The sequence below is a fragment of the Triticum urartu genome, chromosome 3A (genome assembly GCF_056163025.1).
Source record: "Triticum urartu cultivar PI428250 chromosome 3A, HENAU_Tu73, whole genome shotgun sequence".
NCBI lineage: Eukaryota > Viridiplantae > Streptophyta > Magnoliopsida > Poales > Poaceae > Triticum > Triticum urartu.
Window position 1 is genome coordinate 80,805,243 of NC_141875.1, and position 6,220 is coordinate 80,811,462.

Consider the following 6,220-nt stretch of genomic DNA (forward strand, 5'->3'; position numbering starts at 1 on the left):
GCACTGAGTTCAAGAATTCTGGTCTCGATGACTATCTTGATGAACTTGGTATTACTCATGAGTTATCTGCTCCTTACACTCCTCAGCAGAACGGCGTCGTGGAGCGCAAGAACATGACTCCTGCTGAGATGGCTCACACTATGCTTGATGAATACAAAACGCCTCGTCGTTTCTGGACTGAGGCAATTGATACTGCGTGCCACATCATCAACAGAGTATATCTTCACAAATTCTTCAAAAAGACTGCCTATGAACTCCTCACTGATAAGAAACCCAATGTAAGTTATTTCAAAGTCTTCGGTGCTAAATGTTGGATTAGAGATCCTCATCACAACTCAAAATTTGCACCGAAAGCACATGAAGGTTTTATGCTTGGTTACGGAAAGGACTCGCACACCTACAGAGTCTTCAACAACGTTCTTCACAAAGTTGTTGAAACTGTAGATGTGCGGTTCGATGAAACTAATGGCTCACAAAGAGAGCACCTACCTACTGTGATAGATGAACCAACACCTGAGGAAACTATCAAGTTCAAGGCTACTGAGGATGTCATTCCTACTAAAGAATCTGCTGAAGAATTCATTCCAGAACATGAAGAACGTCGAGCTAATGCATCTGAAGAAAATGCTGAAGAAAATGGTGCTGAAGAAAACGCTGATCAAATTCTTCAACGACAACCAGCTCATCCTCGCATTGCAAAAGAAGTGCAAATTGAAAAGATCATCAATGACATCAAAGCGCCAAGTCCTCTCACATGCTCAAAAGCTTCACATTTATCTAACTTTTGTGGGCAGTATGCTTTTGTCTCTATTACAGAGCCCACTAAGGTAGATGAAGCATTTCTGGAGCCTGAGTGGATTCAGGCCATGCAAGAAGAATTACATCAGTTCAAGCTCAACAATGTCTGGGAACTGGTCAAACGTCCAGATCCTCGCAAGCACAATATCATTGGCACAAAGTGGATCTACCGCAACAAGCAAGATGAAAATGGCCTTGTGGTGAGGAATAAGGCACGACTTGTAGCTCAAGGCTACACACAGGTTGAAGGAATTGATTTCGATGAAACTTTTGCACCTGTTGCTAGACTTGAGGCTATTCGCATATTACTTACTTATGCTAACCATCATGATATCACTCTATATCAAATGGATGTGAAAAGTGCATTCCTCAATGGTAAGCTTGAGGAAGAAGTATATGTTGCTCAACCCCCAGGTCTTGAAGATCCAAAGAATCCTGACAAAGTCTTTAGACTCAACAAGGCCCTCTATGGCCTCAAGCAGGCCCCACGGGCTTGGTATGATACTTTGAAGGAACTCTTCATGAAGAAAGGCTTCAAACCCGGTTCACTCGACCCTACTCTTTTCACTAAATCTTATGATGGTGAATTGTTTGTGTGCCAAGTATACGTTGATGATATTATCTTTGGCTGTACTGACCAACGTTATAGTGATGAATTTGCCTATATGATGAGTGAAGAATATCAAATGTCTAGTATGGGAGAGTTGAAATTCTTCTTAGGTCTTAAAATTCATCAACAACACAATGGCATATTCATATCTCAGGAGAAATACCTCAAGGATGTACTGAGGAAATTCGGCATGCAAGATTGCAAAGGCGTCAAAATTCCTATGCCCACAAATGGCCATCTGTGCACTGATGAAAATGGTATTGACTTCGATCATAAGGTATACCGCTCCATGATAGGTTCCTTACTATACCTATGTGCATCTAGGCCAGATATAATGCTTAGTGTTTGCATGTGTGCCTGATTTCAAGCTGCACCGAAGGAATCACACCATAAGGCTGTGAAGCATATTCTTCGATATCTAGCTCACACACCAACACTTGGATTATGGTACCCCAAGGGCTCGGCTTTTGATCTTGTTGGATATTCTGACTCTGACTATGCTGGTGATCGTGTGGATCGCAAGTCAACATCTGGTACATGTCATTCCTCGGACGATCTTTGGTCTGTTGGTCCTCGAAGAAACAGAACTGTGTATCACTATCTACTGCTGAAGCTGAGTACATTGCCGCTGGTTCTTGCTATGCCCAATTTCTATGGATGAAGCAAACTCTCAAGGACTACGGCGTCAACATGAAGAATGTGCCTCTCTTCTGTGACAATGAGAGTGCCATCAAGATTGCTCACAACCCAGTTCAGCACTCGAAGACAAAGCACATTCAGATACGTCATCATTTTCTTCGTGATCATGTGTTGAAGGGTGACATTTCTATTGAGCATGTGAAGACTGAAGAACAGCTAGCCGATATCTTCACAAAGCCCTTGGATGAGAAGAGATTTAGCAAGTTGCGGTGTGAGCTAAATATCCTAGAATCTTCGAATGTTCTGTGAAGAGGACACTCATCCTAACACTTATGCAAAATTGATGACTTAGATGTGCAACACATGAAGAAACGTTTTACTTCAATCAATGAAGAATAACACTCTTAGTGTGAAGAAATTGACGAAGAATTTGATTCTCAGAACCCTACGATAATTGTACGCGGTGTCTGAAATCATCATTCTTATACGGTGGGTCACGCCACCACCAAAAGTTGAAATTCCTCAAATTATTCATATTCTTCAACTTTGCATAGTCTTCACTAAAATTCCTCAAATTATATATATATGAGTTTATGTCCTCTACAACATTCACTTATTGCTATTTCTTCAAGTTGGTTTTCTGCTAAGTGAATGTGATCGGACCCTTCCCCTCTAGGCTATACTCAACCCAATCTGTTCACAAATTCTTCATGTGCGTTCTATTTGAAACTCGTTCAAAATCTTCACTGTGTCCTTGTCAGCTGAAGAAATTGCGAACGGAACTTTAAAATCTATCTTATCTAAATTTTCGGCTTTGCCGCTCAAACCGTTCCGCATCCCACGATACACTTATCCACTCACCCACGATCTAACACGATCTCCACCTCTCACTACGTGGGTGACACATGTCATGCGAATGAGAAGGTTCAGGGGCACGTTCGTCCAATTTCTTTGGGCGAGCAATTTTTCACCGTGGCTATAAATACCCCTCCTTCCCTTCCTCACTTCTTTTACTCCGCTCGACCTCTCTCTCTCCAGCTCGAGCTTCTCAAACCCTAGCACCGCCGCTACTTCATCGCCGCCGGTGAGGAAGAGCTTCACTGCCTCGACCTCGTCGCCGACGTACTCGCGCCGACCGCGGACATCTTCACTCCGCCGCCGCCGTAGCCGTCTTCCTCCGCCAAGTTAGGGCGTGGAAGATCTGCATAGACGAACTTCACATCTCCTCACTCCAGTTCGTCGTGTTCTTTGTCCAGGGTAAATAAAAGTTACTTTTACTGCCCTCGTTGATTCGAATGATTATCTAACAAATCTTCAAAAGTGTTTTTCTTCATATCTTCACACACTGAACACCTCACAAAGTCATCTGTTCTTGATTAGTTTCTCTAAGCATCATTTTTCTTCAAGATTCCTCAATTGTGTGGATCTTCGATCTATGCAACTCTGGAACCTAAGACAAAGAACACTTAGTGGAAATCTTCAGGACTCATCTGGTCAAATTCCTCAAACTTGTTCTTTTTGAAAAACCTTCTGAGAACGCATATGACCTCTCCAAATTCCTCGCAACTATACTCTGTTCACAGGTACACATGTCAGCTGCTAAATCACTAGGTTCTCATCAACTTAACTCATTTGCAGCGTTCCTCGAAGAAAAGTTGCATACTTCTTTAGAGAATTCAATTGTTCAAATTCCTCAACTGAAGAAAATGGCTGATGGTAAAAGGCCACAGAAGGGAGGAAAGAGGCCTGAGGTAAATACAGCGTTTGAAATCCCTGATGACATATATGCTGGGTACTGCACACCTCCTGAGGAAACCAAGAATGAGCGCAAAGTGCGCATTCAGAAGATAGAGAGGAGATGGGAAAGAGAATGGAGGGAGTACAGATATGTCACTCCTAAGTACATGAAGAAATTTGCACTCAATCCTCCATGCCCAAGAGCACCACTGGAACCTGGCCAAATTGCTGATCCCACCAGCCTCAAGCGAGGTGAGGACTATCCTGATGAATGGGCCAAGCGCCAAGGCAAGTTGGCTAAGCAAGCCAGAGAAGTAGTGAGGAAATTTAATGAAGACTCTGCTGCTGCTGCTGCCTCTGCTGAGGTCCTTGCTGTCAAGCCAAAGAAGGCTATGTCAAAGAAGCCTGCGCACAAGCCAAGTGCTTCCTCAGCAATGCCCTCACGGCCAGAATCATCAAAGCCCTCACGGCCAATTCCTCATGCTGCTCCTATTCCTCCAAAGTCCTCAGCTCCTCCGCCAAAGCCTTCAGCTGTTCCGACCAAATCCTCAGCACCTGTGCATCTCGCTTCGTGCCAAAGGACTGCCGGCATCTCCATTTCCTCAGGTGTCTCAGCTAGTTCCTCAGCTGCACCAAGTTCCTCAGCTGGCCCCTCACTGCTGAAGACAAAGGCCACTGCTGGACGAGGTCCACGCCCAAGTCCTCAAAAGAAGCAAGTCGCTTTCCAAGTGCCGTCTGATGAAGACGAAGCTGATGATGATGAACTTGCAGAAATCATCAGAGACAGGCAAGTCAGGGCCGCTAGAGCCAAAGGATCAGAGGTGCCACTGCTTTTGGATCCCAAGCTGATCCTCGAATACATTGATGATTGGCACAAGGACCCCAACACTCCCTTGCCTGACTTCAAGCTGACTCCTGGCCAAAGTCACATGCTGACCCACTTCATTCAAGAAGAAAAGTGGAAATTTGAGAAGGCCAGGCAGATCAAGAAAGCGCAGTACAAGAAGGAGAAATTTCTGAAGAACAATGTTGTCACTATGACAACGGATGAACTTGTAAAAATCCAATCTGAAATCAAAACCCTCAGCGATGACTTCAAAGCCTACTATGCTGATTGGCAAGGAGCCAAAGTTAGATTTGTAAAGATAACTGAACAGATCACTTCAAATGTTGCTGCCCCAACGCAACAGGAAATTCCTCAGGCTGAAGCATCTGCTCAGCCGACTGAAGAACATGCCAGCACCGCTGATGAAAATCAGGCTGCTAAAGAAAATGTGAGTTCCAGGGCTGATGACTGCACTCCAGCCACTGAAGAAATTGCCAGGGCATCCACTAGTGATGCGCCTGAAGAAACTGAAGAAATCAGGGCAACTGCATCAGTTGTGCCTGAAGAAAATCAACCAGACTCCTCTGCTCCTCCTGCGCCAACACCAACTCCAATCCTTCCATCTGCATCAGATGTGAAGAAGACCAAGGCTGCAGAGCATGCTACAGTGAAGAAAAGGAAAGCATCAGCTGCTTCAGATTCTTCAGCTCCGAAGAAAATGAAGCCTATGACAAGTTCATTTGCACATCCGATTGATGCTATTCCCATCTCAACCAGGCCATCAAAGGACCTTGTTCCTTTTGATGAAGAATATGTGATCCCCAGTGGATCTGATGAAGAAACTCCTTCTGCTGCTTCTTCTGAACCGTTGGATGAAGAAATTGAAGTGGATGCGATCCCTTCAACACCTATCATCTCCTTGCCTATGCCTCAGTTCACAGCTGAAGAGGCTGGCGTTGAAGAAATGGAAGATGAAGATGTGGACATTGGCTGCTCCACACCCGTAATCAGTGATGAATTCTGGGAAAGTCAGCATCCAAACTCTCCAATGTTCACCCCTCTACAGCAAATTCCTCAGTCCCCCACACAAACTGTTCACATGGGCTCTGAAGAAACTCATCCCACTGCATCTGTCCATGAGGAAAATCCAGCCACTAGCGCTGAAGAAACTGCTGCTGCTGCACAACCAACGATGCAGACTGCCACTGAGGAGGAACCAAAAATTCCTCAGCCTGAAGAACCTGCGACTGAGATTCCTGAGGTCGTGATGCAACTCACTGACACTCCTCTGCCGAAGCCAAAGGATCCATTCTCACGCAAGCAAAAGTTCAAGGCTGATGATTTCTTCGGCGAGCACGTATTCTTCGAAGATTACAACCCATATGACTCTGCTCGCATTAGGAAGAGGCGTTTCTGGACTGCTAGTCAAGCCAATTTCTATTCCTCAGTGCTGTTCAACAAGGAGAAGATTTTCTACCATGAGCATATTCCTCACGTGGATATGGAATCTCTGCCGTGCTTCGCACCAGTCCTTAGTGTTCTTCACGACGCTGGGCTGCTCAACTTTTGCTCTGACATCTGCGATTGGAATGAAGAACTAATTCTTCAAT